Source organism: Mastomys coucha, unplaced genomic scaffold (genome assembly GCF_008632895.1).
Source record: "Mastomys coucha isolate ucsf_1 unplaced genomic scaffold, UCSF_Mcou_1 pScaffold6, whole genome shotgun sequence".
Taxonomy (NCBI): Eukaryota; Metazoa; Chordata; class Mammalia; order Rodentia; family Muridae; genus Mastomys; species Mastomys coucha.
In genome coordinates, this window is record NW_022196912.1 from 86,175,365 (window position 1) to 86,185,721 (window position 10,357).

A 10,357-nucleotide genomic window follows, 5' to 3' on the forward strand; every position below is an offset into this window, starting at 1 on the left:
AAAAGAACAGAATATCAGATGTTGCCAGGAGCCTGCTGAAGCTGAATAAGCCTGCAGATCCAGCTACAGTCCCGATAGGTTGAGACCCAAAGGCAGTGCATTCTCCAGACTGATGAGTGGTGCCTGCTTCATATCTTTCAGCCTAAACAGAGCCTAATAAAGTCTTTTGTTTGCTTGTTTGTTTGCTTTGTTGTTGTTGAACAACAGTTTATTGAGATCCCTCCCTCTCAGCCTCTACAACCTCGAGGTCACTTTCTCTCCACTTGTACATCTTGTTTGCAAGTTCCAAGAAGATGGACGGGGGCAGGGGCGCAGCGCACCGCTCTATGAGATTCTTTTTTTTTGGTTTGGTTTTTCAAGACAGGGTTTCTCTGTATAGCTCTGGCTGTCCTGGACCAGACCAGAGTGTCCTGTCACTCTGTAGACCAGGTTGGCCTCGAACTCAGAAATCCGCCTGCTTCTGCCTCCCAAGTGCTGGGATTAAATCTATGAGATTCTTGAAGTGGTTGTAACTATCTTCCTCATACTTGAAGAACACAGTCTGCAGATCCAGTGCCTCATACAGAGCTTTTACCTGGACCACTTTTTCTGGGTCCTTCTTCTCATAATTCTCCTCTAAGATCTGGCGCTGTTGAGGAGTGGCTCGTAGCAGACACTGAACACATTTGTTGTCCTGGATGTCAGTGCTGACCTTTCTGGTCACACTGGGGTCTCCAAAGAGGTCAAGGTAGTTGTCTGAGACCTGAAAGAACTCACCCATCTCCAGCAAGATCTTCAGGGCATTGGCATGTTCCTTCTCCCCATCAGTGCCTGCCGTGAACATGGCAGCCGCGATAGGCAGGTAGTAAGAGTAGAAAGCTGTCTTGTAAGTTGACAATAGAGTTGTACCTCTTTTCAGTGTATCTACCAAGATCCACATGGCCCTGGGGTGCTGCCAGGAGGTCTAGAGTCTGCCCGATCTCAGTCTGATAGGAACTCTGCAGAAAGAGCTCCAGCAGGTTCAGGTACTTCTGCTCCCTGCAGTAGTAGAACTTCAGCAGGCGATAGATGGAGGCTTCCAGAAGCAGGGCATCGTTGATGGCATCGAAGCCTATGTCTGGCTTCTGATACCAGCAGATCTGCCTCCCACCCTAACCCCCCACGGCAAGTGAAGGAAAGAGTCCATGAGGTCATCCGACTAGAGGAAGAAAGCCTGGAGCAGTTCTACACACTAGCCTACAATCAGGACCCGCTGAACACTCTCAGCACCCTGTTTCCTCGGCTCTACCAGCTCCCGACAGGCTTGGACGGTGCGCACGGGGTCAAACCCTGGTTGTACTTGCCTCCTCCGGCATTGTTCTCTAGGACCTCACTGAGCCAGGTAATAGCATCCCCTGCTTCTGGGTGTCTCAGCTCCTCATCAGTCAGCACCTTGATGATCTGGGAGAAGTGTTGGATGAAATTCTGCTTTTCTTGGTTGTAAACATCCAATTTATGGTTCCCATTCCTTCTGACAGAGGATCTAAACTCTCTGTTCTTCAACACAGATTCTCCTGAGGTAAAGATGTTGCAGCCTGGATACCTCGATCTTCAAACTCCCTCATCATCACAGAATTTAAGCACGGTCCGGAAGTGTCTGTTTAGGTATTGTCATGGAGGGTAATGGAGTGAAAGCAGAGTGCGGTACAGAGAGCACAGATAAAAGAAGCTGGGGATGCTTTGATAAAGGTGATAGGAAAATTGGGGGAGGAAGCAATCTTAAGTGCGATGTGACTCTTGCAAACATTTTTTCCCAATTCAGGAAGTACAGGATAGATAATGGTCTTTTTTGCCTGGCCAGTATGCAAAACTCCTTTTTGACAAACCATCCTTTTGTGTGTCCTGCTTCCCACTGTGGAATCTGAAAGGAGATCGAATTTCTCTCTTCCCGCCCACCAGAAGCCCACCAGAAGAGCCTTGTGGCCAGGGCTTAGCCTTAGGGTGTGCCTTCTCAAGTCTGAATCCCAGTGTGGTTCTGTGGCTGGTTCTTTCAAGATGGTGTCCTCCAAGGTTTAGATGTGGCTGTGACAGGCTGCAGGGTAGCAGGGGAAGCTTCTCCCTCTGTTGCGGTGAGGACGTGACTTTGGCGGCGGTTCCTGCTACACACAGCCTTGAGGTCTGGCCCAGCCTGATTCTCCAACCTTCCAGATTATTCTCTGATTTACTTAATTCCTGTTTGGGGGTATGTTTTTTTATCATTTATAATCAAGAATCCTCACTCATTTAAGAAAACAAGACCTTGTGGAATATTATGGACAGAAGGAATTCTCTTGTGAGAATTTCTGTCTCAGAAACTGTTTTCTCTTCCCTCTGCTTTCCTTTCTTTCGCCAACTGGGGATTGAACCCACAGTCTCATGTGCGCTAGGCAAGTGCTCTACCATTAAGCTATTCTGTCAGCCCAGCGTCCTGTGTTCCATTTCTGTGGGTTAAGCAAAGAAACACAGTAAAGATGCCTATATGAGTTTCAGCCTATGTGAGGTTCTCTGCAGGTGTCATGGTCGTCAGGGAAACGAGCTGCTCGGCTCGGCTCAGCACCTCTGACCAGAGTCTGACCCCAGGAGGCTTATTTTAGACATATTTAAGTCCAGTACAGTTTTAGAAAAAACAAAACAAAACAAAACAAAACTCTCCTGGTAACAATTATCTCAATCCCATGGATGGCAAAGTAAAACTTAAGGCATCACTACGTTGAAACTCTTTGACAAAGTACATGTGACCTTCACTACGGAGATGGGTTCTATAGCTTAAAGGGCTAGGACCTAGTGTGGTCTCTGAAACAGCATAGAGGCCGGCAGGCTCTAAAGGACATGTGGCATCTCCCCTAAGGATGGGTTCTAATGACTGAGAAACAAAGCTAAAGGTGAAGAGGGTGAGTCTGACACCTAAGGCCTCTGCATGGTTTTAATACCACAGGCTTCCTCAGGCCTGCCATTGGGAGTTGGGTATGGATTTGGCAAATTTCTTCAGTACAACAGTTGGCACAGGCCAGGGACTCAAAAAAGGCTACGTGGAGAAGGTCCAGTTCCTTAGAAATAGATGACAGCTCTTGTGGCTCTCCCAAAATTTTCCTTCTAAAAGTGTCTGGTGTGGTCTAAGCTCTTGGAAGCCTTAAATGTTCATCATTGGGCCAGTGAGAGGAACAGAAAGAGAACCGGCTCCTACAAGCTGTCCTCTGATAGCTACACATGCACTCTGGTACCTGGGCACACAGACACAAAATAAATACATATAAAGTTGTTTTGAAATATGCACTATTGCAGCCAGGCGGTGGTGGTGCACGCCTTTAATCCCAGCACTTGGGAGGCAGAGGCAGGCGGATTTCTGAGTTCGAGGCCAGCCGGGTCTACAGAGTGAGTTCCAGGACAGCCAGGGCTACACAGAGGAAACCTGTCTCGAAAAACAAAAAACAAAAAACAAAACAAAACAAAAAAGTATGCACTGTTGTTTGGTGGGAGAAGGAGCATGGGAATGTGTCCCAGCACTTTTTCATTTTAGCACAGCCCCCGAATGCATCCCTACGACAGAGGGATTGTGTATTTAGGTTGATTGATAAAAGGAGATTGCTTATGTGCACCTAGAAAGTGCTCTTTGTAGGGAGAAAAGTTCATATTTGTACCAGGAACTCCCACTCACTTCTGATGGGTCCACAGTGGGCCAATTTCCTAGCAAGAACTGGAGAAGTACTAGGTCAGGAAAAAGGAGGTGGAGGAGTCGGCTCCGGGTAAAGGCCAAGTTCAGCCGATAGGATAAGAATACAAAGAGACTCGTACAACATGCTTGCAACTACGTGTGGTGATTTTTTTTAAAAATGAAGTGTGGTTTCCAACTTATGCTAAATAAGGCTCATATTAATGGAGGGAAGGAGGATGGCAAAATGAATTTTAAAACTTAAAAGAAAAAAAAATTATATATTCAGTCTTCAAAGCAACTTGCCCAGCTGTGGAAGGCCACCCAATTAGTCAAGAAGAAAAGGCATTTGTCATCATGTCTGGTTATTTCATGTGCTTTAAAATAGAGGAAATTGTTCCAGTTGTCTTGCCAGGGGTGTTCAACCTCCCCATCAGACTACAAAAGGCACCTTACACCATCAGACAGCACGCTAAGATGTAATGACGGAACTGTCTTGCTTTGGACATCTGTTAAGAACATCTGGCTCTGCTCTGAGCCCTGGTAACTTTGGCAGTTAGCTGGTGGCCCACAAACTGAAAAAGAGGCAGAGCCTCGTGTCAGGCTCAGCTATGGAGTTTCCTGGTGGCGGGACCACCGAGTCCACAGAGAAGTGGGGAGCATTGGGACCCTTTTGCAGCTGCTACCTTGTGGTGACAATATCTCTCCCTGACTGTAGACTGCAGACACAGGCTTTTAGAGACACAGATGCTGGCCTGAGAATGCAGTGCCTCAGAGGTCTGCCCCAGGAGGCTCTTCATCAGAGCATCAGAGATGACAGGGTCTCCAACTCTAAACTCCTGCTTCGTTTCATGCCGCACAGGGTCACGAAGAGACATGCCTTGTGACTATCTCACTCTCCGATGCTGTGGCCACCAGGATGTCTCTCATCTGACCTGTCCATCTGCAATGTGATTCCACCCTCCCCATCCCGAGGCAGACTCTTGAGTGCAGGCTAGCCACGGTGACTCGCTTGCAGCTAATGAGGTGTAAGGCAGTGGCTCTCAATCCGTGAGTCTCGACTCCCTTGGCAAACTTCTATCTCCAAAATATTTACATTATGATTCATAAGAGGACCAGACAGTTATGAAACACGACAAAAAATAGTGCTATGGTTGGGGGGGTCCCCACAACATGAGGAACTGTATTAAAGGGTCCAGCATTAGGCTACCCGCCTTTCCTGGAAGGCTTGCTTCCACACATTTTATCTCCTGAAAAGCTGCCTCCTACAACCAGCATGAAACTTGAACTGACCTCATGAAATTTGGCTTTGGGGCCACTTCAGCATCCGTACCAAACCCTCCAGATGATTCCAGCTCTATAGTAACATTTTCAGCTGATTCTTAAACATTGAAGGACTCATGAGACGGGTTTATAAGCAGTTTCCCTAGCTGTTAGCAGCTTGATGACTGCAGGATGAGGGGGATCATTTTTCATCAGAGATGTGGTTCCTGGTAAGTTGCCTATACTCTGGGGGATTGCATACGAGTGGCACGAATTGGAGTCAGTAGAAGGGGTAAAGAGCTGCGTGTGTGTGTGTGTGTGTGTGTGTGTGTGTGTGTGTGTGTGTGTTTGTGCAACCCCCAACAGACATAGTTACAAAAGTATGTGTGCATGAGTGTGTATGCATGCATGTGTATGTGTGTGTGTGAGTATGTGTGTGTGTGCATGCATGCATGTGTGTGTGGGTGTGTGGATATGTGTGAGTGTGTGTAGTGTGGGGTGTTTGCAGGAGAAGCTATGGAGGACTGGGTGTGTGTGTGTGTGTGTGAGGGAGAGGAGTATATAATGAAGATATTTTGCAAACATGTATGAAATTGTCAAAGAATAAATGTAAAATACTATTAAAACATCAACATAGTGAGACAGAGAATCCCTGTCATGCCATGTCCAGATGCCTGACCACAGCGCCTGTGGACACAAGGGAGTGGCAGCTGTCTGTCAAAGCCCACGCCCGGGACTAGTATGCTCATAAGAATGGCTTCTTTGTTTCCTTCCTTCTTCCTTCCTTCCTTCCTTCCTTCCTTCCTTCCTTCTTTTCTCCCTCCCTCCCTCCCTCCCTCCCTCCCTTCCTTTCTTTTTTTTTGGGAGGGGGGTGGTTTGGCTTTTTTGGGTTTTTTTGTTTTTTTTGTTGGTTAGTTTGGTTGATTTTTCCAGATAGGGTTTCTCTGTGAAGCCCTGGCTGTCCTGGAACTCACTCTGTAGACCAGGCTGTTCTCAAACTCAGAGATCTGCCTGCCTCTGCCTCCAGAGGGTTGGGATTAAAGGGATGTACCACCATTGCCTGGCCAATGGGGTTTCTTTAACAGAATGTTCATTTACCCTGATTCTGCCCCCACAACACAAAATCCTTTCTACGTGTCCTACACTATCTTCTACAGTGTGAAATTGATAAGGAGAATAAAGTTACCCGCCTCCTCCAGCACTGGGAAAAAACGCTGCCTGTCTGTGGGGCCTGGCTGACCCACCACAGCACTGTGCAGCCTGGCTGCGAAAGTGCCATGAATGACGTTCTCTTCCGCCCTCTTCTGGCCTCTTTGAGCACTGCATGCACAGGGCACACAGACATGCATGCAGACAAAAAACATCCAAACACACAAAATAATAACAGAGAAGTGTGTATTTCAGAGCTCAGACTGTATTCCGCCCCCCAGTTAGCATGACCTTGTCCAGTGCCTGTAAGCTTAGGGACAGGCTCTTGAATTCTATGAACTTCAGTTTCTTCCACAATGGGAATAAGTTGGTGCTTCAGAAACTTTTCTGTTGTGATATTCTATGGCAAGCAGAGTGGGGACTGCCTGTCAAAGTTTACCCCAAAACCATGTACACACATTTGCTTTGCTTATACGACTCATTGCTCACTGCTTTCAACATATCGGCTAAAGACTGGCGGTTAAAGTAATATGGCCACTGTAACACTCCCACTCTCTATCAGGAATGGGTTAAAGATAGCCACAAATTCTGATAGGTGTCCTACCAAGACTGAGTCTGGTCCACACAGATGGCTGGCTCTGTGTTTGCTTTGAGCAAGAGAAGGTTCCAAGTACTTTTGAGGTTGCTGGTATGTCACACAGTCATAGCTACCTAGACCCTCAACCTGTTGTTTTTGTTGTTGTTGTTATTTTTGGTTTTTTGAGACAGGGTTTCTCTGTGTAGCCCTGGCTGTCCTGGAACTCACTCTGTAGACCAGGCTGGCCTCGAACTCAGAAATCTGCCTGCCTCTGCCTCCCAAGTGTTGGGTTTAAAGGCATGTGCCACCACCGCCAAGCCTGTTGTATTTTCTTTACCACCAGAGAAGGACTGGGTTTGATTCATGCTGGCTCATGAGAGTGAATGGGACATTTCCAGAACTTTTGTGAGTTAGTCATTAAACAAAGCCATTATTAAACTTCTTAAATTATTTCACATAATTAAATTACATAAAAGATCTAAGTTTTTTTATCCTTCCTGGTTGTGGAGAGCCGGGAGAGGCTCAGCCATTAGGGAGCCATATGAAATTTGCCTTTCGATTATGCTCAGCTTATTCACATAATAGTCCTTACATTACTGACATCTCAGCAAGCCGGACCATGTGGCTAAGCAGGAACTGCCACTGCACGGTTCCACTGGGGAATCTGCTCTAGCTCCGATGCTTCCAGAGCATGCTGGTTAGGCTGTGAAGCCCTTCTGCTGTGGCAGGCCACCAGGATGGCACTTGTGGACATCCCAGAAGACCCTTGAGAGCATTGGCCAGCAGCTAGCATTGACAGGCAGGCACGTGAGAACTCAGCAATAGTTCTAGAAACTTGAAGGTCACTGAAGCCTGAGTCACACAGTAGCCAATCTGAAAGTCCCCCTGCGGATGAATATCAGCCTAGAATCTTGGTATGCCTAGCCCTGGGAGCCCAGCAATGTGATCCCAAGGACCCCTTCCAAAGCTCCAATTTCTGTACATTTCACTGAACTTAAGTGTGCACAGTCAGGGGCTCACAGCTTACGGCTAGTTCACTAGCATCAGTGCCACCTTGAGGTTAGTTCATTTTTTTTTTTTAAGATTTATTTTATTTATTTTATGTGTACGAGTACACTGTAGCTGTCCAGATGGCCGTGAGATGTCATGTGTGTGGCTGTTCTCTGGCCCTGCTCACTCCTGTGTAATTCACTATAGCTGTCTTCAGATGCACCAGAAGAGGGCGTCAGATCTCATTATGGGTGGTTGTGAGCCACCATGTGGTTGCTGGGATCCGAACTCAGGACCTTTGGAAGAGCAGTCAGTGCTCTTACCCGCTGAGCCATCTCTCCAGCCCTGTTCCTGCCTTTTCTTGTAGGCCAGCCCCTTGAGGTTAGTTCACTAACATGAAAGTCTGGCTTGGGTTTGGCTTGTGTTAGAGCTACCTTGTGGCTGGTTTATTAGCATATTGAGGTTGCTTTGGGGCAGGCTTCTACTTTACAAGCACAACATTATTCCAGGTCACACAGAATCATTGTTCAAATCACTCAAAATGGCTTCACTTATGTTCCTAACCCTAGCTATTAATATTTTACTATGTGTTGCTTTTCTGTGCTCTTGGAGGTGTTTATCATGTCTAGTGGGGATTTTATAATAGTGCATAATGTACAGCAATTCCCAACCTGATCTCCACTGATGGTAGTAGCTTTCAACTGGTTGTGGGCGAAATAGCTGCATAAGGGAACTTATCAACTGCCACACAGAAAGCTGGTTGATAAACACAGCTGACACACCACTAGCCTGGACCACTGTCCTTAAGACCATTGGAGATATCACACCTACATTTGTACATGCCTGTTAGTTCGTTTCCATGCTGGATGTAAATTTCCAAGAAGAGCTTTGCCTTTCACTCACCATTGTCTTCCCAGAGCCCAGAAGAAAGCCAGGCACAGGAGATGTAGTCTATAAACAGTCTTTGAACAAAGGTGGTCATACTTCTTCATAATGAGTGAGGAGAGAACGCGGCGCTGTCTGCCACTTCCTGTTGCCTTGAGAATGCTTGCTTCACCCCCAGCACTCCACTAGTGCAGGACAGCGACCACCCCTCCACTGTTCACTTAGAATCAAAGTAGAGAACTCAAGGGATAATGGTGTGTGCACTCAGAATGCAGGGGCAGGAAGAGCTCCTGGCATCCAGAAGATGAGGCAGGAGAATTGCAAGCCAGTAGCAACTACATTGTGAAACCTTTAAAGAAAACTGACTCTCCCTCTCAGAGCTGCTATCAGTTGCCATATGTCCTCTGCCAGGGACTTTACGCCCACCTCCCCTCTCCACGCTCTGGCTTGAGCTTGAATGGGCCATGTGTGTGTTGTCACAACTTCCGTGAGCTCACAAGAACAACTGTCTTGTTGTATCTGGAAGACAGTTTCCTTATACTCATGCACCAGTCTCTGGCAATCTTACAATTTCTCTGCCTCCTCCTACATAATGATCGTGAGTCTTGGGAGGTGGGCTGGAACACAGTTGTCACATTTAGCTCTGGCCTCTTATTGTCTGCATCTTGACGGGGGTGGGTCTCTGTTGTCAATCACCATCTACTGCAAAAATAAGCTTCTCTGGTGAGGCACTAATCTATGGGCAGAGCAATATTATTAAGAGAGACCTTAATGCTATAGTTCTGGGCTGGGTAGAACTTGCACACACCTTTAAAGAGCACTTGGGAGGCAAAGATAAGTGGATCTCTGTGAGTCTGAGGCCAGCCTGGTCTACAGAACAAGTTTCAGGACAGCCAATGATACACAGAGAAACCTTGTCTTGAAAAAGCAAACCAGGGGGGCTGGAAAGATGGCTCAGCGGGTAAGAGCACTGACTGCTCTTCCAAAGGTCCTGAGTTCAGATCCCAGAAACCACGTGGTGGCTCACAACCACCCGTAATGAGATAGGACACTCTCTTCTGATACATCTGAAGATAGCTACAGTGTATTACGCTGGAGTGAGTGGGGCCCGGTAGAGGTCCTAAGTTCAATTCCCAGCAGCCACACACATGATAGTTCATGGCCATCTGTACAGCTACAGTGTAGTTATACATATAAAAATAAATAAAATAAATCTTTTAAAAAAAAGTTAATAACTGTTTTATAACCCTTTTCTTTGTTTGCCGGGCAGTGGTGGTGCACACCTTTAATCTCTTTTGTTTTCCATTGCCTCTTCTCGTTCTCCTCCTCCTCTTCTTTTTCTTCTTCATAGATTTATCTCATATTTATATGAGTACACTGTAGCTGTCTTCAGACATACCAGAAGAGGGTGTACGATCCTGTTACAAGATGGTTGTGAGCCACCATGTGGTTACTGAGAATTGAACTCAGGACCTCTGGAAGAGCAGTCAGTCAGTGCTCCTAACCGCTGAGCCATCTCTCTAGTCCTCATTGTCCCATTCTTAACAGAAGTTTGTTATTTGCTACAGCATCTTTCACTTCCCTTCAAAATCTGTGTAATTATTTTCAAATACTTTCTAGCAACAGGGCAGAGTTCAGAGAATGTGAGATTCCCGGAGGGACCCCCCACACTCAAATCCCGGGAGCGACGGCCCCACACACCACCAAGACACGGACATGATGCAATCTGCAAGAGGCTTTTTATTCCAGCTAGCTGGGGCGAGACTCATATCCCTCGCGGGGGTAGAGGAGTCTGGCCCTGAGCAAGGTCTTAGGCAGCTTTTTATTCCTATGCAGTTGCTGGGGCA

General features: G+C 46.8%; 1 pseudogene; it reads right to left on the reverse strand.

Annotated features, from left to right (window-relative positions):
- Positions 1–208: 208 nt before the first annotated feature.
- The window catches only part of LOC116081052, a 43,958-nt pseudogene continuing 33,809 nt past the window's right edge, over positions 209–10,357 (reverse strand).